This window comes from Triticum dicoccoides, chromosome 7B (assembly GCF_002162155.2).
Source record: "Triticum dicoccoides isolate Atlit2015 ecotype Zavitan chromosome 7B, WEW_v2.0, whole genome shotgun sequence".
Taxonomy (NCBI): domain Eukaryota; kingdom Viridiplantae; phylum Streptophyta; class Magnoliopsida; order Poales; family Poaceae; genus Triticum; species Triticum dicoccoides.
The window spans coordinates 584,072,160-584,097,674 of record NC_041393.1 but is presented as its reverse complement, the minus strand read 5'-3'; positions in this window follow the sequence as shown (position 1 = coordinate 584,097,674).

The following is a 25,515-nucleotide window of genomic DNA, read 5'->3' as shown; positions in this document are numbered from 1 at the left end:
GTTGACCTGCAGTCGAGCCATTGATCCTTTCGCCAATCACACAGCGGAACTCTCAATGAAAGCACCAATGTTGGTGTCAAAACCGGCGGATCTCAGGTAGGGGGTCCCAAACTGTGCGTCTTAGGATCAATGGTAACATGAACACGGGATTTTACCCAGCTTCGGGCTCTCCTGATGAGATAATACCCTACATGCTGCTTGATTGACTATAATGAATATAGGGGTTACAAGAGTTGATCTACCTCGAGATCATATGTTGTGGTCTAAACCCTAGAGGTATGATGAGTAATGTCATAATAATCCTCTATCGACTAGCCTAGCCTCGGTTTATATAATGTACCAAAGGCCTAGGATAACAAGAGTCCTAGCCGAATACGCCGGTGGGGGAGGAGTTCTTGTCTTGATCACCAAGTCTTGTGGAATCTTCCTTGTATGCGACAACTGTCCAAACTGACCCATGAGTATACGATCATGGGGGTCCTCGGCCCAATCTAACTGATAAGGGGATGATGTGGTGAGTACCCCCTAGTCCAGGACACCGTCAGTCGTAACGGGCCCTGGGTTAGCCAGTTGTAAATGGGCTATATGCGAACATGCCGTTAACAGACTTTCTATGGGCCGGCCCACCACCTTTTGACCAAGTCAAGCAGTCTAGCCTTTTCACAGGAATGGGCCTCCGTTGGGCCGTGCCACGTGTCGATGTATCATAGGCGCCTTGGGTCCAATGAGTGGATGACATCTGTCCCAACGATGAGCCGACACGTGTTTCCTCCAGCCAATGATGATTTTACACGTGGAAAATCCTCATTGGTCGGGGCTCTTAATGGGTTATCGGATCCAAAGTCGGACCCGATAGCTTAACAACGTTCCATTACGGTGGATGCCACGTGTCGGTCACCCTTGACGAAAGCACTTCTGACGCGCGATTTATCATCATGGACGTGGACATTTCCGTGATGATAATTTGCAATGTCATGGAACACTTCTACGACAGCACAGGTATGACTATCTTGATTCTATCATAAAATCGTCATGGATGTACATGCATGACACAAAACGCAACCTACTGTGACAAACACGTATCATTATGGAAGTGTATTTTTTTGTAGTGTTATGTGCAGTTCTATCTCCAGCGTGGTGTCCTCCATATGCCTCAGAGTGACACTTGCGTAGGATATGTTCCTGTTCATGCTTAGGTACACAACGTCTAATAATACCATCTACTCCTTCTTTATAAAGGTGTGGGTCATCCCAGAAGTAATGTCTTAAATCATAGGAAACTTTTGCTGGTATGTGAAACTAGGTGGTATAAATTTAGCAACAACGTAATTAGCATAACCAGCATACCATGGAGCAGTACGAGAAGCATTTATGATAGCCACTTGTTCATCAGGAAAGCTATCATCAATAGGTAGTGGGTCATCAAGAACATTTTCTAACCTAGACAAGTTGTCTGCAACGGGGTTCTCAGCTCCCTTTCTATTAATAATATGCAAATCAAATTATTGTAGCAAGAGAACCCATCTAATAAGTCTAGGTTTAGCATCTTTCTTTTCCATAAGGTACTTAATAGCAATATGATCAGTGTGAACAGTTACTTTGGAATCAACAATATAAGGTCTGAACTTGTCACAAGCAAACACAACTGCTAAAAATTCTTTTTCAGTAGTAGCATAATTTCTCTGGGCATTGTCTAAAGTTTTACTAGCATATTGGATATCTTTTAATTTCGTATAAACTCTTTGTCCTAGAAGAACACCTACAACATAATCACTAGCATCACACATAATTTCAAAGGGTAAATTCCAATCAGGCGGCTGGACAATAGGTGCAGAAATCAAGGCTTTCTTAATTATTTCAAATGCTTCTACACAATCATCATTGAAAACAAAAGGAACATCTTTTTATAAGAGATTAGTTAGAGGCCTAGAAATTTTAGAGAAGTCTTTAACGAACCTCCTATAAAAATTGGCATGACCAAGGAAACTTCTTATACCTTTGATGTCTTTTGGACACGACACCTTTTCAATAGCATTAACTTTAGCTTTATCAACTTCAATACCTCTTTTAGAAATCTTATGCCCCAAGACAATACCTTCATTAACCATAAAGTGGCACTTCTCCCAATTCAAGACAAGATTAGTTTCTTCACATCTCTGCAAAACTCGATCAAGATTGCTTAAGCAATCATCAAAAGAAGTTCCATACATGGAGAAATCATCCATGAAAACCTCAACAATCTTTTCATAAAAGTCAGAGAATATAGCAGTCATACATCTTTGAAAGGTAGCAGGTGCATTGTGTAAACCAAAAGGCATACGTCTATAAGCAAAGGTACCGAAAGGGCAAGTAAAAGTGGTATTTTCCTGATCCTCTTTTGACACAGGTATTTGAGAGAAACTAGAATAACCATCTAGAAAGAAAAAATGTGTATGTTTGGATAATATTTCTAGCATTTGATCAATAAAAGGTAAAGGTTAATGATCTTTTCTAGTAGCTTTATTTAATTTGCGGAAATCAATTACCATTCTATAACCTGTAACAATTCTTTGTGGGATCAATTCATCTTTATCATTAGGAACAACAGTAATACCTCCCTTCTTAGGGACACAATGGACATGACTTACCCACTGACTATCAGCAACATGATTAATTATACATGCCTCTAGAAGCTTTAGTATTTCATTTCTTACCACTTCTTTCATCTTAGGATTTAACCGTCGTTGGTAATCAACAACTGGTTTAGCGTCTTTCTCCAATTTTATTTTGTGCTGGCATAGAGTGGGGCTAATGCCCTTAAGATCATCAAGAGTATATCCAATAGCAGCACTGTGCTTCTTCAGAGTTTTCAATAATTTCTCTTCTTCCTGCTCTGAAAGGTTAGCACTAATAATAACATGATATATCTTCTTTTCATCAACATAAGCATATTTAAAGTATCAGGTAATGGTTTAAGCTCAAACACGGGATCACCCTTGGGTGGAGGAGGATCCCCTAGGATTTCAATAGACAAGTTGTGTTTAAAAATAGGTCCCTGTTTAATGAATACTTCATCTATTTCCCTTCTTTCATTCATAAACATATCATTTTCATGGTCTAGCAAATACTGTTCTAAAGGATCATTAGGAGGCACGGCAATAGAAGCAAACCAATAATTTCATATTTACTAGGAAATTCTTTATCATGGGGTTGTCTACAAAATTTAGCAAAATTAAAGTCATGAGACATATCCCCTAAACCAACTGTAACAATATCTTTTTCGCAGTCTATCCTAGCATTAACAGTATTCAAGAAGGGTCTACCAAATATAATGGGACAAAAATCATCTTGTGCGGAACCAAGAACAAGAAAATCAGTAGGATATTTAATTTTCCCACACAAGACTTCAACATGTCTAACAATCCCAATTGGTGAACTAGTATCTCTATTTGCAAGCTTAATTGTAACATCAATATCTTCTATCTCAGCAGGTGCAATATCATGCATAATTTCCTTGTATAAGGATGAGGTATTGCACTCGCACTAGCACCCATATCACATAAGCCATGATAATAATGATCTCCTATTTTAATACAAACAATAGGCATGCCAACAACATATCTATGTTTATTTTTAGTATCGGGTCTAGCTATTCTAGCAGCTTCATCACAGAAGTAAATAACATGCCCATCAATATTATTGACCAAGAGATCCTTAACCATAGCAATACTAGGTTCAACTTTAATTTGCTTAGGGGGTGTAGGTGTTCTAGCATTACTCTTATGAACCACACTTGAAGCTTTAGCATGATCCTTTATTCTAACAGGGAAAGGTGGTTTCTCAATATAAGCGGTAGGAATAATAGGATCAACATTATAAGTGATAGTCTTTTCTTCAAGTTTAATAGGTTCTACTACTTTTACTTCAATGGGAGGATGATATTTAAACCACTTATCTTTAGGAAGATCAACACGAGTAACAAATGATTCACAAAAAGAAGCTACTATCTTAGAGTCAAGTCCATATTTAGTGCTAAATTCACGAAAAGCATCGGTATCCATAAAAGATTTAACACAATAAAACTTAGGTGTTATCCCTGACTCCTTACCTTCGTCAAGCTCCCAATCTTCAGAGTTGCATTTAATTCTTTCCAATAAATCCCATCTGAATTCAATAGTCTTCATCATGAAAGAACCAGTACAAGAAGTATCGAGCATGGAGCGATTGTTGAGAGAAAGCCGAGCATAAAAAATTTGAACAATAATTTCTCTTGAGAGATCATCATTGGGGCATGAATATAACATTAACTTAAGCCTCTCCCAAGCTTGAGCGATAGTTTCTCCTTCGCGAGGCCAAAAATTATATATATAATTACGATCACGATGAACCAGATGCATAGGATAATACTTCTAATGAAATTCCAGTTTCAATCGATTGTAGTTCCATGATCCAATATCATCATATAGCCTAAACCATGTCAATGCCTTTCCCTTCAAAGATAAAGGGAAGACCTTCTTCTTGATAACATTCTTGGGCATACCTCCAAGCTTAAATAATCCACAAACTTCATCCACATAGATTAGGTGCATATCAGGATATAATGTTCCAACTCCTGTAAAAGGATTAGCTAGTAGTTTCTCTATCAGACCCGAAGGAATTTCAAAGTAAACATTTTCAGTAGGTTCAGTAGGTTGAGGGGCAACTCTTTGCTCTACTGGTCAGGGTGAAGATACCCCGAACAAGCCCCTCAAAGGATTATTTTCCATAGTAACAAGTGATAGTAAATTTCAGCACACTATATAAATTTTTCCTTACCAAAATCCACCTACCAAAGGCGCTTCACTCCCCGGCAACGGCGCCAGAAAAGAGTCTTGGTGACCCACAAGTATGGGGGATCTATCATAGTCCTTTCGATAAGTAAGAGTGTCAAACCCAACGAGGAGCAAAAGGAAATGACAATCGGTTTTCAGTAAGGTATTCTCTGCAAGCACTGCAATTATCGGTAACATATAGTTCCGTGATAAAGTAATTTGTAATGGGTAACAAGTAACAAAAGTAAACAAGGTGAAGCAAGGTGTCCCATTACTTTTTGTAGCAAAGGACAAGCTTGGACAAACTCTTATATAAAGCAAAGTGCTCCCGAGGACACATGGGAATTATTGCCGAGCTAGTTTTCATCATGCTCATATGATTCGCATTCGGTACTTTGATAATTTGAGATGTGGGTGGACCGGTGCTTGGGTACTAGCCTTCCTTGGACAAGTACCCCACTTATGATTATCCCCTCTCACAAGCATCTGCAACTACGAAAGAGGAATTAAGGTAAACCTAACCATAGCATGAAACATATGGATCCAAATTGGCCCCTTACGAAGCAACACATAAACTAGGGTTTAAGCTTCTGTCACTCTAGCAACCCATCATCTACTTATTACTTCCCAATGCCTTCCCCTAGGCCCAAATAATGGTGAAGTGTCATGTAGTCAACATTCACATAACACCACTAGAGGAAAGGCAACATGCATCGCATCAAAATATGGAACGAATAGCAAATTCACATGACTACTTATAACAAGACATCTCCCATGTCCTCAGGAACAAACGTAACTACTCATAAATCATATTCATGTTCATAATCAGAGGGGTATTAATATGCATAAATAATCTGAACATATGGTCTTCCACCAAATAAACCAACTAGCATCAACTACAAGGAGTAATAAACACTACTAGCAACCCACATGTACCAATCTGAGGTTTTGAGACAAAGATCGGATACAAGAGATGAACTAGGGTTTGAAAGGAGATGGTGCTGTTGAAGATGTTGATGGAGATTGACCCCCTCTCGATGAGAGGATCGATGGTGATGACGATTTCCCCCTCCTGGAGGGATGTTTCCCCGGCAGAACAGCTCCGCCAAAGCCCCAGATTGGTTCTGCCAAGGTTCCGCCTCGAGACGGCGGCGCTTCATCCCAAAAGCTTTCTTATGTTTTTTCCAAGGAAAAAGACACCATAAACCAGAAGATGGGCATCGGGGGGCTACCAGGTGGCCCACGAGGCAGGGGCGCGCCCAGGGGGGTAGGGCACGCCCTCCACCCTCGTGGACAGTGGGTGGCCCCCCTCTAGTGCTTTCTTCGCCCAATATTTTCAATATATTCGGAAAATGGCATTCGTGGAGTTTCAGGACTTTTGGAGTTGTGCAGAATAGGTCTCTAATATTTTCTCCTTTTCCAGCCCAGAATCCCAGCCGCCGGCATTCTCCCTCTTCATGTAAACCTTGTAAAATAAGAGAGAGAAGGCATAAGTATTGTGACATAATGTGTAGTAACAGGCCATAATGCAATAAATATTGATATAAAAGCATGATGCAAAATGGACGTATCAAATCCAAAACTTCTAGATCACGTCTACAGACTCAACAAGGCTCTCTATGGCCTCAAGCAAGCACCTCGGGCGTGGTATGATACATTGAAGGAGTTCCTCATGAAGAAAGGCTTCAAACCTGGTTCACTTGACCCAACTCTTTTCACCAAAGCATATGATGATGAATTATTCGTGTGCCAAACATATGTTGATGATATTATCTTTGGCTGTACTAACCAACGTTATAATGATGAATTTGCCTATATGATGAGTGAGGAATATCAAATGTCTATGATGGGAGAGTTGAAATTCTTCTTAGGTCTTCAAATTCGTCAACAAAACAATGGCATATTCATATCCCAGGAGAAATACCTCAACGATGTGTTGAGGAAATTCGGCATACAAGATTGCAAAGGCGTCAAAATCCCTATGCCCACACATGACCATCTATGCACCGATGAAAATGGTAAAGACTTCGATCAAAAGGTATACCGCTCCATGATTGGCTCTTTATTGTATCTATGTGCATCTAGGCCGGATATTATGCTTAGTGTTTGCATGTGTGCCCGATTTGAAGCTCCACTGAAGGAATCACACCATAAGGCTGTGAAGCATATTCTTTGATATCTAGCTCACACTCCAAAACTTGGATTATGGTATCAAAGGGCTCGGCTTTTGATCTCATTGGATATTCTGACTCTGACTATGCTGGTGATCGGGTGGACCGCAATTCAACATCAGGCACATGTCATTTCCTCGGATGATCCTTGGTATGTTAGTTGTCGATGTACTAGAGTAGGGGTACCCTAGTATCCGGAACTTGTGCACGGGCAGTTGCAGCACCCCGCGGCAAGGCTTGCCGGGTGACTGCCAAGGTCCTCCATGGTTCCTTTGGAGCCATTCAAGAACAAAGTATTCAAGCCAAGGAGACAAGGCCCCAGCAAGAGGAGCTTGCCGGGAAGGCCAACCAAGGCATCTCAAGGAACTTGCCGCGACGCGCCACGTGTCCCGGCGAGGCCCGGTGAGCGACAAGCTTCCGGACGCGACAAGACAACGACCGCGGCAAAGCGCTTGCCGCGGCAACCTACCACTCTGTACCTGCGCTCCAGCACATCCACCAACGTGTCGCCCTGGGGCCTTTCCAGGCGCGCGTGGCAAGAGGCTGTGCAGCAAGTGGTGCGCGGTAGCAAGCAACGCTGACAAGATTGCCATCGTGGCGAGCGGTGGCGTCCCTGACGGTCCCTTTTTGCACTATTTGGGCGACGTAGACGGGCATTTAATGCCTTTATCCCCTGCCGTCAGGGTTAGGTATGATACACTGTACAGGTAGTTGTACCAACCGCAATTCCTTCTCCATTTTTACCCTTGTCTACGTTGCCACCTGTCGGAGACCCCTTTAGCATATAAAAGGAGGCCCATGCGCAACGTAGAGGGGGGTCCAAAGGCAGAAAAACACTCACGCTCGGTCTCGTTAGCAGCTAGTGTGTACTGTAGCACTCAGCGCTCCCGATCAAGAACTCAATACACTCAGACATGCAGCAGTAGGAGCGTCATCTCTCCGGAGAGCTCTGAAGCTGGGTAAACTGCTCGTGTGCTTCGCCTCGATCCGCTCTTCGTGCGATCTCCGCCCCCCGCCGAACCGAAAGGGGCTCGGTCCGCCGGTCCCATAGGTGTTCGTGGATCAGCTTCCCCGACATCTTTGGCGCGCCAGGTAGGGGGCGTTGAGGTTGTGTGAACCTGATCCGGTGTTCACATGAGCTAGATCTTCATCTTCTTCATCGACATGCCACCGAAGAAGAAGGCTTCGGCGGCAGCTGTTCCGTCCACGTCGATCCCACCACCACCGGAGCAAACGGGTGGTGGGGTAGACGCCGGCGGAAGAACGGGCATTGACGAGGGAGCTCACGGTGCTGCCAGGTCCAAGGACAAGGCTGCGCAGACCTCGGCGTCCGTACATGCACCGCGCCCATCTCAGGAGGCGCAGGACCGACAGTGTCATGGTATTCGCAGGGCCATACGTTCGTTGGACCAAGATCGAGCTGGTGGATCTCGGGGTGCTCAAGACCAGCATGCACGCCAACATGCTGGCACGAGCGAGACACGGTCGCCTGGACGGGATACTGCTCCTTCTAACATAGGTTAGAAGTCCGAGCATATCCCGCTCCTCGCACCGTTCGCCACTGCCGCCCACCACTCCAACAGAAGCTTTGGCGCGAGCTCAACTGCTCCTGGATTACCCTTCAACGGCAGACAAGATCGATGAAGGGAGGGCCACCATTCAGAGTCTCATCGGCTTCGCCAACGGCGACACTCCGCGGCAGCCGAGTACATCGCTGCCGCGGCAGGACTGCCGGGCACCAACCGATGGCGACGAAACCGGTGGGGGTGCAACCACCATGCACTCTCCACCCCGAAGGCCAAGATCACCGACTCGCCGGATCCACCTCGACAGCGACTCCACCGCATCATCAGATCCACGAGCTCGTCGCGATCATCGCCAAGTTCTTCACGAACGACAACAAGAAGACGCTCGAACTCGCATCGAGCGCCAAAGAGAAGCGCGGCGTCAATCGGACCAGCGCGCTGGGCCCTCTGTCGACATGCATGCACCAGGGGAACCAGGCAACTTGCCGTACACGGTAGGTTGCCCTGCGTTCACTCGTGAGCTACGGCAAGTCCAGTGGCCCAGCACGAAGAATTTCAAGCCAGATGTACCAGAGAAGTACGACGGCAAGTCGCATCCGTCGGAGTTCCTCAGCATCTACACCATCACGGTGCAAGCTGCCGGTGGGCGGGACGACAAGATCCTGGCCAACTACTTCCCGCTGGTGCTCAAGCCCAATGTCAGATCCTGGCTCATGCACTTGCCGAACAACTCCATATCCTCCTGGGCAGACCTATGCCATCAGTTTGTCGGCGCCTTTACAGGCGGCCACAAGCCTCATGGCTAAGAGAGCAACCTTCATCTGCTCGCCCAGAAGGAATGAGAGCCCCTGCGCAAGTACATTCAGAGATTCAGCCGCATATAGCACAACATCCCAGATGTCCACCCTGCCGCGGTAATCAGCGCGTTCCATCAGAACGTGCAAAACCGCAGGATGCGGGAGGAGATGGCGATGTGCAAGATCAAAGACGTCAGTGAGCTATATGCCCTGGCCGACAAGTGTGCACGTGCTGAGGAAGGGAGGAAACTCCCCGGAGAGAATACAGAAGCAGGAGGATCTGATAGTGAGGAGGCTGCCCGGGCAAAGAAAAACCGGCGGCGGAACAACAGGAAGAAGAAAGGCAAAGATGTGCTAGTCGTTGAGCAGTCCGGCAACGGAGGTGGCGCCAAGAAAGCCAAAGCTGGTAGCTCCGGCGGGGAGATTGCCGCAGGCACCAACTACCAGGTTGTGGCGGTCGCCGACAAGCAGGACGGCACCAACAAGCAGTACTGCAAGATCCACCGCACCAAGGGCCATGACCTCCAGAGCTGCAAGAAGGTCGAGCAGCTTGTCGAGCAGCAAAAGGCTGAATACGAGCGACGCGACAAGGAGAAGGCCTAGGAAGGTGCTGGAGGAGCCGGGAAGAAACGCCCCGGCCGAGGAGGATGCCGCGGCAAGGCCAAGCAGCGGCAAGGAGATAGACCTCCCCGCGGCCGCGACAAGGATGAAGATGACGACGACGATGAAGATATGGATGATGACGAGACCGATGAGCAGGAGTTCCAGAAAGCCACAGAGGTCCTGTGCGTTGACGGCGGTGCTTCTCTGCATACTTCACACCGCCAGCTCAATCGGTGGGTGCGGGAAGTCAATGCGGCAGAACCACCCGTCGAGTCACGCAAGCCTCTGAAATGGTCCAGCACACCTATCATCTTTGATATTGAGGACCACCCTGATCGCATAACTGCGTTCGGGTGCTTGCCGATGTTGGTTTCACCAACTATCCGCAACCTCAAGGTCACTAAGATGCTAGTTGACGGCGGGGCCGGCTTGAACCTGATCTCCTCCGCGGTACTCCAGAAACTCCAGATCCCTGATGGCGAGCTCGAAGAGACCGGAACATTCCAAGGAATCAATCCAGGAAGGAGCAAGCCGAAGGGAAAGATCACGTTGCCGGTGACATTTGGCAGCGAGTTGAACTTCAGGACTGAGAGGGTCACTTTTGACGTTGCTGACTTTCCATTGCCTTACAATGGGATACTCGGCCGTCCAGCACTCGCCAAATTCATGGCAGCCTCTCACTATGCATACAACATGCTGAAGATGCCAGTCCCGATAAGTGTCATCTCTGTCCCTGGCGACAAGAAGGATGCTCTTATCTGCACCGACAAGATCTACTGGGAAGAAGCAGCCGCAACAGATCGCAAGTCACTTGCCGTTGAAGCTCCCGGGGCGAAGAAGAAGACCAAGTCCGGCAAGAGTTCTGATGCCCACTCCGGCAAGCGCACCTCTTCGGAGTGCTGCGCTACCGTCAAGGGCGCACCATCGAGCTCCACCGGCAAGTGTAAGAAGACAATGGCAGCTCCACCAGAGACCAAGAAGGTGTCCGCCAAGGAGGATGGCACTGGTGGTACCTTCACCATCAGTGCCACTCTCGACCCTAAATAGGTAAGCGCGCTCGTTGCTTTCCTGCGGGCGAATGTCGACGTATTTGCGTGGCAACCGTCTAACATCCCCGGTGTTCCCAGGAAAGTAATCGAGCACCATCTTGCCGTCTGTCCTCATGCACGACCCGTCAAGCAGAAAGTTAGGAAGCAGGCAGTGGAGCACCAAGAATTCATCGCAGAAGAAATCAAGAAATTGGAAGCAGCAGGCATTGTCAGAGGAGTGCTCCATCCTACGTGGTTGGCCAACCCTGTAGTCGTGCGCAAGGCAAACGGGAAATGGAGGCTTTGTATCGACTTTACCGATGTCAATAAAGCTTGTCCCAAAGACCCATTTCCCTTGCCGCGCATCGACCAGATTGTTGACTCCACGGCCGGATGTGACTTGCTTTCATTTCTTGATGCATACTCAGGATACCATCAGATCTTCATGGCAGAAGAGGATGAGGAGAAGACCGCATTCATCACCCCATGTTGCACATACTGTTTCGTACGGATGTCTTTCGGTTTAAAGAATGCTGGTTCAACATTTGCAAGGGTAGTCCATGACGCTTTTGAGCCGCAAATGCACAGAAATGTGGAAGCCTACATGGATGACATAGTGGTCAAGAGCAAGGACAAGGCGACTCTGATTCAAGATTTAGACGAAACCTTTGCAAATCTGCGCAAGATCAACCTCAATCTTAACCCCGAGAAGTGTGTGTTTGGAGTCCCCTCCGGCAAGCTTCTCGGGTTCTTCGTGTCTCAGCAGGGAATTGAGGCCAATCCCGACAAGATCAAGGCCATTGAGCAGATTGAAGCACCAAAGCGCGTCAAGGATGTACGAAGACTTGCCGGTTGCGTAGCTGCTCTCAGCAGGTTTATCTCTAGGTCTGCTGAGCGCGCCCTGCCATTTTTTAAAATATTGAAAAAGGCAGGTCCAATGAAATGGACTCCGGAAGCAGAGGCTGCACTGCAGGACTTAAAGAGATACCTGTCCTCCACTCCAACACTTGTCGCACCTAAGCCACAAGAGAAGTTGCTGTTATATATAGCGGCAACCAATCAAGTGGTTAGTGCTGCGTTAGTAGCGGAGAGAGAGGCGGACGATGAGCCAGCAACCACGGCAGATGCATCCAGCAACAAGCAGGGGACTTCATCGGCAAGCTCTGGTCCCGACAAAGATGGATCTGCGCAGGCGCGTGAGAAGATGCAGAAAAGAATGGTGCAGCGCCCAGTTTACTTTGTTAGTTCCCTTCTGCAGGGGGCTAGGTCAAGGTACTCTGGTGTGCAGAAATTGCTTTTCGGCCTTCTCATGGCCTCGAGAAAGCTGCGCCATTACTTCCAAGCACATGAGATCACAGTCGTCACTCGTTTTCCGCTGAAGAGGGTACTGCAAAATCCAGAAGCAACAGGCAGGATTGTCGAGTGGGCACTGGAACTGTCAAGCTTTGGCCTCAAGTTTGAGAGCACTTCGACTATCCAAAGCAGAGCATTGGCGGAGTTCATAGTAGAATGGACGCCAATACAAGATGAAGAAATTCCAGAAACGAGCATCCCCGTCAAGGAAGCAAGCAAAGAGTGGCTGAAGTACTTTGATGGTGCCTTTTCGCTGCAAGGCGCCGGTGCGGGCGTGCTACTTGTTGCACCCACCGGAGAGCACCTCAAGTACGTAGTCCAGACGCACTTTTCCAAGGAGCAAGCAACGAACAATACCGCAGAGTATGAAGGTTTGCTTGCCGGTCTCAGGATCGCAGCAAACCTTGGGATCAAGAAGCTCATTGTCAGGGGTGACTCACAGCTTGTCGTCCGCCAAGTGAACAAGAATTGTCAGAGTCCGTTGATGGAAGCTTACGTTGATGAAGTGAGAAAGCTAGAAGAGCACTTTGATGGCCTACAGATGGAACATGTTCCAAGAGCTCAGAACGACATTGCCGATGGCCTGTCGAAGTGCGCCGCACTTAAGTTACCTGTGGAACCAGGGATCTTTGTGCTCAAACTGACTCAACCATCTGTAACGCCATCAACTGGACAGAGCAAGAAGAGGAAGTTGATTTCTGGTGACTATTTTCCGGCAGAGCTCCCCGAAGCCGCCGCCAAGAAGGTCGTCAAGATCAACACCAAGGGTGCTGAGGAGCAGTCTTCTCCGGCAAGCCCTAGGGTTTGTTCCGTTGAAGCAGACGCTCCCGACAAGTTTTGCTCCGGCAAGCTTGCCGGGAAACGTCAAGCTCCGGCTGAGCCGCAGGTTCTCGTCGTAGAAGCGGATGTTCCCGCGGCAGCAGATGTGCCTTTAGTCCTTGTTGTCGAGCCGCAAGCTCCAGCATGGGCACAGCAGATTGTCCGTTTCCTTCAGACAGGAGAACTTCCCGAAGAGCAAGAAGAAGCGGAAAGAGTAGCCCGGCAGTCAAGTATGTACCAGTTTGTCGACAACACACTGTACAGAAGAAGACTCAACGGCGTGAAATTGAAGTGTATTCACCAGGAAGACGGACAAAAGTTGTTGGCAGAGATACATGGAGGCATATGTGGTCACCACATTGGCGCAAGAGCACTTGCCAGCAAAGCGTTCCGGCAAGGTTTCTTTTGGCCGACAGCCCTCTAGGATGCAACTGCACAAGTAACCAAGTGTGAAGCGTGCCAGTTCCATTCCAAGCAGATACACCAGCCAGCTCAAGCTCTCCAGACAATCCCTTTATCCTGGCCATTTTCGGTCTGGGGGCTCGACATCCTCGGCCCCTTTCCCCGAGCTGTCGGGGGCTTTGAGTACTTGTACGTTGCAATCGACAAGTTCACAAAGTGGCCAGAAGTGGAAGCAGTGAGGAAGGTGACAGCACAGTCAGCAGTCAAGTTCTTCAGGTCAATTGTTTGCCGCTTCGGGATCCCTAACAGGATCATCACCGACAACGGCACGCAATTCACGAGCCGCACCTTCATGCAGTACGTCCAAGATCTTGGCACCAAGGTCTGCTTCGCTTCTGTTGCTCATCCGAGAAGTAACGGTCAAGCGGAGAGGGCGAATGCTGAAGTGCTGTGCGGGCTCAAGACCAGGACTTTCGATAGGCTGCGCAAGTGCGGAAAGGACTGGATTGAGGAGCTGCCGGTGGTTCTTTGGTCGGTCAGGACGACGCCAAATCGAGCCACTGGCTAGACACCTTTCGCTCTAGTCTATGGAGCAGAGGCAGTTCTCCCCACGTAACTCGTATACGGGTCACCTCGAGTGCTCGCTTATGATGAGCTTGAGCAAGAGCAGTTGCGACAAGATGACGCGCTGCTCCTTGAGGAGGACCGTCTTCAGGCCGCTGTACGAGCTGCTCGATACCAGCAAGCTTTGCGCCGCTACCATAGCCGCAAAGTTAATGCCAGAAGTCTCGAGGAAGGCGACCTTGTTCTTCGGCGCGTTCAGTCCGCCAATAATTCCAACAAGTTGACGCGAAGTGGGAAGGCCCTTACCGGGTGAAACGAGTCACTAGGCCTGGCGCTGTCCGCCTTGAGACCGAAGATGGCATTCCTGTGAGCAACTCCTGGAACATTGAGCATCTTCGTAAGTTTTACCCGTAAGGCGCGGTTGCCGGAACCTGTTCCGGCAACCACCTTTTGTACAAGTCTTGCCGATGTTGCATGTAATCCTTTGTACGAAGCCGGGCACAGACCCCGTGCATAAGTAAAGCTCATGTGCTCCGCACATCTTGTCAATTTCATGCTTTCTACTTTTCTTTGCATGCTTTATCTGACACTTTGTGCAGCGCCTACCCCCGGTAAGCAATAACGAGCCATAAGGCCCCATATCTTTATTTTCTCTTCTTTCTCTTTCTCAAAGAAGGGAAGGTTCCCTCGCCCACAAGTTTGCCGGGGGGAAAGGAGAAGATAATGGTGTGGACCAAGCGTCGTTCGAGGAAGTTTCGCCTTACCGGGAAGCAAACGACAGAAAAGCTAAGTTGCTAAAGTTTGAGCAATCAGTTTTAAAATTTTTAAGTTATCTTCCTCGAACGACCGTGCTTTGTATGGAAAACCTATGCGCGGAGGAACCAACTCGTAGCTAGTTGCGCCCTTACTTTGTTTCGAGTCCGCTCAACAACTTAAGTGAGCTGCGACTAGTTGCGACAAGGTTTCTTGTCGGTAGAGGCACCGCCAGCAGGCTGCTGACGTCCCGCACTCAGCGCTCGCGGCTAAGGTGCCTGCGCCGACAAGTTCCCTAAAAGCGTATGGCAAAAACATACAAAGGAAGGAATCAAGTAAAGGAAATAACATAGCAATCGCTACCCAAAATAGAGTCATATTATAAGATAGCTTGTCGCAGCTCTAACAGATTGTTCACATAACATGACCAGCAGCAACAAGAAAAAGAGAAAACGGGTGGCCTAATCTACGCGATCGCCCTCAACTCTCTTGATCCCGCTCACCTTGTCCACAATGGGTGTGACAAGGGTCTTGAGCGCTTCCAGATCAGCATCCGGCGGCAAGGTCCTGAGGACGTTGGTGAGGTTGAGGCCTGGGTTGCGGAAGGCCACCTTCACCAGCACCTTTTGAAGAGCTCCCGCGCAGATCTTGCGCGACTCGTCGGCCAGCTGCTTTGGGATCTTCTCCCGGAGTCGCTGGAGGGCCGTCGCCACGCCTTTGAAGAACAAGCTGAGCTTGGCGCTGGGTTGGAGGTGCTCATCGGAGGAATACCCGAGATCCTCCATCCCCAGCTGCGCGAGCTCCCTGTCGATGGCTGCGGCAACATCCACGAGACCCTCGGTCCAGTGCTCCACATTCTCCCTAAAAGTGTTCTGGGCGGCAGCAGCATTCGCCAGCAGCGCCTCGTCGGCCTTGATCTTCTCCTTCAAGGCCGCCTCCTGCTCCTTGGCGCCGTCCAGCGTCTTGGTCAAAGTAGTCAGCTTCAACTCAAGATCTGCGTTGGAGTCCTTGGCGGCGCTAAGCTCCTTGCTCCTCTCGGCGAGACGACCCTGCAGCTCGCCATGGGTGTAGGCGTCCTTCTCGCGCTCACGCTTGAGCGCAGCAAGCTCCTCGCCGCTCAGCTTGAGATCGGCCTCCAACTGCGCCACCTTCGTCTCCAGCTCCTTCTTGGTGGCCTCGGCAGCTGCGGCAGCATCCTCTGCTTCCTTGAGAGCCCCGCCGAATGTTTGCTCGCGCGCGGCAAGCTGCTCCTCGTGGCTGTCAAGGTTAACCTTCCGTTGCGCCAACTCGCCTTCCCGCGCAGACAGCTTCTCGGCAGCAAGCCGCTGTTGCTCTTCAACTTCAGCCTTCTCGAGGAGGAAGGCTTTCCGCTCCTCGGTGAATTGCTCCCGCTCCTTTGCCAGGGACCGGAGAGCTTCCTGGTTGAGGCCCCGGAGCTCCTCCGCGCGCTTCTCGATGTCCTCTCCCGCCTTCGCGACAAGCGCTTCTCGGGATACCAGCTTGGCCTGTCGAGCGCGGTAGAGCGACAATAGCTTCCGCAGCAGCTGCTCCTCCTCAGGCTCGCCGCTGCTGCTGCTCGGCGCGTCGACCAGCGTCAGCCCAGTGGAGGCGAGCAACTCTTCATCAAAGGTTTCTCCTTCGATTGACGCCCTCGAGCTCGACGCCCAGGGGAGCTTGATGAAGACGCCATCGCCGGCCTTCAAATAGGCGCCGGGCTGGGGCTCTTCGGAGCCTGACGCTGCAGCAGCGGCGGAGGGATCGGCAGTCGGCGTAGCGCCTGACGCTCCTGCGGCCTCGGGGCCGTCAGTGCAATCGCCGGACTCCTCGCCAGCTTCTGGGGCGGCAGCTTTGGCGGCCTCTCCGCCGGCGGGATCATCGGCGCCGGCCTCTTCTTCGGTGGCAGCAGCGTCGTTGGTATCGCCGCGCACGTTCTCATCGTGGCGACCTCGGTTTCCATCGGCTCCGTGGCAGATGGATCTGATGACCGGAGAAGGGAGAAAAGTCAAGCAAATATTCAAAAAGAAAATCAGAAGAAGAAGAACCCAAGGGAAGTTTTCAAGCAAGAGGATTACCTGTACTAGGATCTATAGCCGTGGTCTCCGCCACCGAGGGGTCGCTGGTGCTGTCCCTTGCCGGAGAACTGCCCCTTGCCGGAGACTTCTCCCTTACCGGAAAATTGTCCCTTGCCGGAGAACGCTCCCTTGCCGGGGAATCCTCCCTTGGCGGTGTAGTCAAAGCAGAGGGCATGTCGGGAGCGGCTTCCGGGCACTCCTGGTGAGACTGCTCTGCTCCTACGCAAACCAAGAATTAGATGTCAGCAAAGAAAGAGCACCCATGCGCGCCTAACAGCAGGAAGTAAACCATATACTTACGCTGGGGGCTGCGCTGGGGGCTGCTTTGGGGAATAGTTGCCGGGTCCGGCAAGGTGGTCTCGGACACACCCCCTGCTGTTGCGGTGGGTTCATCCTCGATGAAAATCACTGGGACCTTGGCTCTCTTCGCCGCTCTCTGGGCCAGAGTCTTGAAAAGGAATGGGTTCAGAGTAAAGCAAATCAGATACAAGACAAAACAGCAAGAATTGAAGAACTACAAGTACAGCAAGGAATCTTACTCTTCCTCTTCCTTGTCGGAGCTGAGCATGGAGAGGTCGAAGTCCGGCCCACCTTCGGCGCAACAAGGCGGAGGAGTAGGTTCCCTTAGCCTCTTGGCGGGAGCAGAAGCGGTGGTCCGGGAGGGCCCCGCTCCAGTTGCCGCAGCGGCGTGAGGTGCTCCCGCGGCAATAGTGCCTACCACGGTGGAGCGCATCGCGCGGCGTGGTGGCTGTTGACCCGTCTTTCGCCCCGCTACGTCCATGGCCTTGTGGAGACGCCTTCTTGGTGGAGCTGGAGGCTCCGCTTGCGGTGAGCTGTCTGAAGGTGAGAAAGAGGAGGAGTCGATCTTCAACGAGTCGCTCACGCCCTCCGCGGGCTCGCTCGACTCAGGTTCAGGCCCGACAAGCTCTCCCTCGCCGGCAAGCTCCTCTCGCTCGGCAAGGCTTGCCGCCTCTGCTGCCTCCGCCTCCTCCACGGTGAATCCAAATTCGCCCACGGCAGCGGCTGCCGCCGCCTCTTCCAGCCTAGTGGCGATGCGCTGCATCTCCGCATCGGTGGTGTCGCGAGTAAGGCTCTTCTGTTCATCGGAACGGACCGGCACTTCTACTAAGCCGTCAAAGAACTCCTGCACGACGTCGTCTGCAGGCTCTTGCCAAGTTGGAACAATTCCATGCGAATCGCACAGTGGCATCATTGCACGGATGCGGTCGAGTGAGGAGTTGTTGCACAGCGGAACGACACCCCTCGACAACATGAACGCTTCGGGATGTTGAGGATCGTGCTTGAACAGTTCCAGGAGCATCGCGTCCAGTTCCAGGACAGTGAAGTTGAAGTTGAGGCCCGGGCGCAACCTCATGATATCCGCCGCATTCTGGAACTCCCAGGCGGGTCTCCTCCTCTCCTGCAGAGGGGCGATGCGGCGGCGAAGAAAATCTGCGCCAACGGCGCCTACGGTGAGCCCGGCAAGCCTGAGGCGTAGGATCCGGGTGACAGCAATCTTCAGCCTATCGTCTTCCGGGGCCACGTTGCTCCAATCGTTGCCGCGCGCTACTGGGGCTTGGCGCTGGGCGGTAAATGGCTGCGGGTTCTCCTCGAAAATCCAGCACCAGTCTGCTCTCCATTCCTCCCACTTGCTGTGGAGCTCTCCCTCCAGATAAGCTTCCTTCTTGCCAGCTCTCGAGATCCAGGCGATTCCGCCGGATAAAGGCTCCCCTCTCTCAACTCGGGGCATAAAGAAGTGGCGAAAAAGAGCTACATTTGGATAGACTCCGACAAAGTTTTTGCAGAGATGTGCGAAAATTGCCATGGTCAGAACGGCGTTGAGGGTGAAGTCAAGGAGGCGGAACCCGTAGGTGTTCATAATATCACAGAAAAACTCAGAGAAAGGCGGGCAGAGCCCGCAGTAGAAGAACAACGCGAAGAAGGGATATCCATTCGGAGCCAGTTCCGAAGCGGCAGCTGAGAGTACCTTCGTGCGCGGATGCGCTCGCGTCTCTGTCGACCAGAAGAGGTAGTAATACTCCCTCAGCTCCTTCGCGGCGAGCTGAGGGGGGAAGATTGCCCGCTCCTTTCGCAGCGCCGCGAGCCGCTGCGCCTCGGCCGACTTCACAACCTTCCCGGCTTTCAGAGCCATGGCGGAGGTGGTCAGAGAGATCGACGGCGTTGGTGGTGCCGGTGGCCATGGGGGGCGGAGCGCTGCTCTTTTTCAGCTTTGGGAAGAAGGGGGGAGCGGCGAAGGTTTTTGAGATTGGAATAGCGACCGGTGAGATGGGCGAACTGCCCCTGTTTCCCCTGCTTATAAAGAGGGAGGGGGCAGACGTTCCGTCTAAAGAAACCACCCATGATCTCTCCCACGATGCTGCATTCGAGGCGTGCTGTTCGAGGAGGGCGCGGAGGATACAGGGTGAAATACGGCGTAACCCAAGCCGGGCGTGCCCGTGCCCTGTTTTGGGCCTGGCCCAACAGCGCTCGGCACCGTGTGTGGCCCAGGCCTGGGGGCTCCTGTCGGTGTACTAGAGTAGGGGTACCCTAGTATCCCGAACTTGTGCACGGGCAGTTGCAGCACCCTGCGGCAAGGCTTGCCGGGTGACCGCCAAGGTCCTCCATGGTTCCCTTGGAGCCATTCAAGAACAAAGTATTCAAGCCAAGGATACAAGGCCCCGGCAAGAGGAGCTTGCCGGGAAGGCCAACCAAGGCGTCTCAAGGAACTTGCCGCGACGCGCCACGCGTCCCGGTGAGGCTCGGTGAGCGACAAGCTTCTGGACGCGACAAGACAACGACCGCGGCAAAGTGCTTGCCGCGGCAAGCTACCACTCTGTACCTGCGCTCCAGCACATCCACCAACGTGTCGCCCTGGGGCCTTTCCAAGCGCGCGTGGCAAGAGGCTGTGCAGCCAGCAGTGCGCGGTAGCAAGCGACGCTAACAAGATTGCCATTATGGCGAGCGGTGGCGTCCCTGACGGTCCCTTTTTGCACTATTTGGGCGACGTAGACGGGCATTTAATGCCTTTGTCCCCTGCCGTCAGGGGTTAGGTATGATACACTGTACAGGTAGTTGTACCAACCGCAATTCCTTTTCCATTTTTACCCTTGTCTACATTGCCACCTGTCGGAGACCCCTTTAGCATATAAAAGGAGGCCCATGTGCAACATAGAGGGGGGTCCAAAGACAGAAAAACACTCACGCTCGGTCTCGTTAGCAGCTAGTGTGTACTGTAGCACTCAGCGCTCCCGAGCAAGAACTCCATACACTCAGACATGCAGCAGTAGGAGTGTTATCTGCTCGTGTGCTGGGTAAACTGCTCGTGTGCTTCGCCTCGATCCGCTCTTCGTGCGATCTCCACCCCCCGCCGAACCGAAAGGGGCTCGGTTCGCCGGTCCCATAGGTGTTCGTGGATCAGCTTCCCCGACATTAGTCCTCAAAGAAGCAGAACTTCGTATCACTCTCTACTGCTGGAGCTGAGTACATTGCTGCTGGATCTTGCTGTGCTCAATTGCTATGGATGAAGCAAACCCTCAAGGACTATGGCATCAATGTGAAGAATGTGCCACTCTACTACGACAATGAGAGTGCTATCAAGATTGCTCACAACCCAGTTCAGCACTCGAAGACAAAGCACATCCAGATTCGTCATCGCTTTCTTTGTGACCATGTGTTGAAGGGTGATACAAAGATCAGCTGGTAGATATCTTCACAAAGCCCTTGGATGGGAAGAGATTTAGCAAGTTGCAGTGTGAGCTAAATATCTTAGAATCTTTGAATGTTCTTTGAAAAGGATACACATCCTAATACTTATGCAAAATTGATGACTTAGATGTGCAACACACGCGGTGACGTTTTTCTTCAATCAATGAAGACTAACCCTCTAGTGTGTGAAGAAATTAATGAAGAATTTGATTCTCAGAATCCTATGACAATTGTACACGGTGTCTGAAATCATCATTCTTATATGATGGGTTATGCCATCAACCAAAGTTGAAAATCTTCAATTTGAGTTTTTGCTATTTCTTCAAGATTTTCAAATTCTTCAACTTTTCAATTTCCTCCGTCATTCTGACTATGTTCTTCATTGCTATATATATTTGGGTTTTTCATGTCCTCTACAACATTCACTTATAGCTAATTCTTGAAGTTATTTTTTCAACTAAGTGAATGTGATCAGACCCGTTCCCCCTCTATGCTAAACTCAACCCAGTCTGTTCACAAATTCTTCATGTGCGTTTTATTTGAAACCCGTTCAAAATCTTCATTGTGTCCTTGACAGTTGAAGAATTTGCAAACGAAACATTAAAATTTTCATATCTATTTTTCGGATTTTGCCACTCAATCCTTACGCATCCCTCGATCGGATTAAACAACTCACCCACGATCTCGAACGATCTCCACCTCTCAGTACGTGGGTGACACATGTCGCTAGAATAGCAAGGGTCAGGGGCACATTCCTCCAATTTCCTCAGACGAACGTTTTTTTTACTTTTTACACTTCGGCTATAAATACCCCTCCCCTTCACCTGAGCTCATTTACTCTGCCCGATCTCTCTCCCTTGCTCGAGCTCTCTGACCTAGCGCTCCCGCTAATCTCCATCATCGCTGGTGAGGAAGAGCTTAGCTTCCTTGCGTTGTCGCCGTCGTACTCGCGCCGACCGCAGAAATCTTCACCTCCGCCACTGCCATAGCTGTCTTCCTCCGCCAAGTTAGGGCGTGGAAGATATGAACGGACGAACTTCCACAGTTCATCTCATAGTTCGTCATGTTCTTTGTCAAGGGTAAATAAAACTCGCTTTTACTGCCCTTGTTGATTCTGATGATTTACACAAAATCTTCAAAAGGTGTTTATTGTTCAAATTTCCATATCCTTAAACACCACTGTGCTTCAGTTCATGATATATTTCTCTAAGATGTGTTTTTCTTCAAGATTCCTCAATTGTGTGGATTTCCAATCTATACAACTCTCGAACCTAAAAACAAGAGCTCTTAGTGAAATTCCTCAAGACACCCCTGGTCAAATTCCTTAAACTTGATTCCTTCTAAAACAAATTCTGAGAACGCATATGACCTCTCCAAATTGTTCGCACCTATATTGTGTTCACGGGTACACATGTCCGCTGCTGAATCACTAGGTTCTCATGATCTCATCAACTCAACTCATTTGCAGCGTTCCTCGAAGAAAAACTGCATACTTCTTCAGAGACATCTATTGTTCAGAATCCTCAATTGAAGAATATGGCTGAAGAAAAGCATCCTCGGAAGGGAGGAAAAAGGCGTGAAACTAACACTGCTTTTGAGATCCCTGAAGAAATCTATGAAGAATATTGTACGCCTGATGAGGCCACTGCATTCAGCGGATCCGACACAGATGGGCACGGGAATGGATAGAATACCGCTATGTCACTCCAAAATATATGGAGAAATTCACTGTAAATCCTCCATGCCCAAGACCTCCTTTGGCTCCAGGCTAAGAAGCTGATCCCTATAGCATCAGAAGAGGTGAGGAATTTCCAAGGAATGGGCCAAGCGCATAAGAAAATTGGCTAAGGTAGCTAAAGAGGCAATGAAGAAATTCAATGAAGATTCTTCTGCTGCTGATGAAACCTCTGCTAGTGAGCCCAAGAAGGGCATGAAGAAGAAATCTGATGTGAAGCCATCTTCTTCTGCAATGCCCTCACAGCCCAGCTCTTCAAAGCCCTCAGGGCCTGATAACCCACAAGTATAGGGGATCGCAACAGTTTTTGAGGGTATAGTATTCAACCCAAATTTATTGATTCGACATAAGGGGAGCCAAAGAATATTCTCAAGTATTAGCAATTGAGTTTTCAATTCAACCACACCTCGAAAACTTAATATCTGCAGCAAAGTATTTAGTAGCAAAGTAATATGGAAGTAACGTTAACAATGGCAAAAGTAACAGTAGCAGTTTTGTAGTAATTGTAACAGTGGCAACAGTAAAGTAACTAAGCAAAGATCAATATGTGAAAAGCTCGTAGGCATTGGATCAGTGATGGATAATTATGTGAGATGTGGTTCATCATGTAACAGTTACAACATAGGGTGACATAGAACTAGCTCCAGTTCATCAATGTAATGTAGGCATGTATTCCGAATATAGTCATACGTGCTTATGGAAAAGAACTTGCATGACATCTATTGTCCTACCCTCCCGTGGCAGCGGGATCCTATTGGAAACTAAGGGATATTAAGTTCTCCTTTTAATAGACTACCGAACCAAAGCATTAACACTTAGTGAATACATGAACTCCTCAAACTACGGTCATCATCGGTAAGTATCCCGATTATTGTCACTTCAGGGTTAACGGATCATAAAACATAATAGGTGACTATAGACTTGCAAGATAGGATCAAGAACTCACATATATTCATGAAAACATAATAGGTTCAGATCTGAAATCATGGCACTCGGGCCCTAGTGACAAGCATTAAGCATAGCAAAGTCATAGCAACATCAATCTCGGAACATCATGGATACTAGGGATCAAACCCTAACAAAACTAACTCGATTACATGGTAAATCTCATCCAACCCATCACCATGCAGCAAGCCTATGATGGAATTACTCACGCACGGCGGTGAGCATCATGAAATTGGTGATGGAGGATGGTTGATGATGACGATGGCGACGGATTCCCCTCTCCGGAGCCCCGAACGGACTCTAGATCAGCCCTCCCGAGAGGGATTAGGGCTTGGCGGCGGTTCCGTATCGTAAAACGTGATGAATCCTTCACCCTGTTTTTTTTCTCCCCGAACGTGAACATATAGAGTTGGATTTGAGGTCGGTGGAGCCTCAGGGGGCCCATGATACAGGGGGCACACCCGGGGAGCAAGCGCGCCCCCACCCTCATGGACAGGGTGTGGGGCCCCTGGTCTTGATTCTTTTCCAGTATTTTTTAATTCCAAAAATATTCTCCGTGGAGTTTCAAGTCATTTCGAGAACTTTTATTTCTGCGCAAAAATAACACCATGGCAATTCTGCTGAAAACAGCGTTAGTCCGGGTTAGTTCCATTCAAATCATGCAAGTTAGAGTCCAAAACAAGGGCAAAAGTGTTTGGAAAAGTAGATACAATGGAGACGTATTAACCCCCCCCCCCAAGCTTAAACCTTTGCTTGTCCTCAAGCAATTCAGTTGACAAACTGAAAGTGATAAAGAAAAACTTTTACAAACTCTGTTTGCTCTTGTTGTTGCAAATATGTAAAGCCAGCATTCAAGTTTTCAGCAAAGATTATGAACTAACCATATTCATAATAACACTTAGGTCTCATGTTTACTCATATCAATGGCATAATCAACTAGCGAGCAATAATAATAAATCTCGGATGATGACACTTTCTCAAAACAATCATAATATGATATAACAAGATAGTATCTCGCTAGCCCTTTCTAAGATCGCAAAACATAAATGCAGAGCACCTCTGAAGATCAAGGACTGACTGAACATTGTAATTCATGGTAAAAGAGATCCAGTCATAGTCATACTCAATATAAATTAATAGTAATGCATGCAAATGACAGCGGTGCTCTCCAAATGGTGCTTTTTAATAAGAGGATGATGACTCAACATAAAAGTAAATGGATAGGCCCTTCGCAGAGGGAAGCATGGATTTGTAGAGCTGCCAGAGCTTGATTTTGAATAGAGATAAATAATATTTTGAGTGGTATACTTTCATTGTCAACATAACAACCAAGAGATCGTGATATCTTCCATGCTACACACATTATAGGAGGTTCCCCAATAGAATGGTAAAGTTTATACTCCCCCACCACCAACAATCATCAACCCATGGCTTGCCCGAAACAATGGGTGCCTCCAACTAACAACAATCTTGAGGGAGTTTTGTTTGCAATTGTTTTGATTTGATTTGAGCATGGGACTGGGCATCCCGGTTACCGGCCATTTTCTTGTGAGTGAGGAACGGAGTCCACTCCTCGTGAGAATAACCCACCTAGCATCACTACTGGAATCAGCAGATTTTTTGTCTGCCGATTCTTTGCCGTCAGCTAGCAGACGGCAAAGAGAGGCTTTGCCATCAGCCACTAGAAAATGGACGGCAAAGAGGCAACGAACGACAACGGAAGGCTTTGCCATCAGCACATCTTTGCCGTCCGCCAGCGGACGACAAAGAAGCTTTGCCGTCTGCTAGCGGACGGCAAAGAGCATGGGTGGCGGGCGTACGGGGACGACCTAACGGCCATTTTCTTTGCCGTGTGCTGGCTGACGGAAAAACTTCATTGCCATCCGCCAGCAGACGGCAAAGAAAACGGCCGTTAGGTCGTCCATTTCCTCTCGGCCCAACCCCACTAGGTACGCTCTGACCTACTAGCAGAAAAGGGGCCATGAACCCTCTCTCTCTTGATCTCCTCTTCACCACCCGTGCCGCTGCCCTCGACCGACGCTCCGCCCTTCTACCCCGTCCCATCGCCCCATCGCCCCGCCGCCATGCTGCCCTGCCCCATCGCCCCACCTTCCCGCCGCCCCATCGCGATGCTCCCCCGGCCCGGCGCCCCGCCCCATCGCCCTGGCCCGGCTTGGCTCGCCATCCCGCCTCGCACCACCCCTGCCGTGGCGCCCGGCTCGCCGCCCCGCCCCGCACCATCCCCGCCGCGG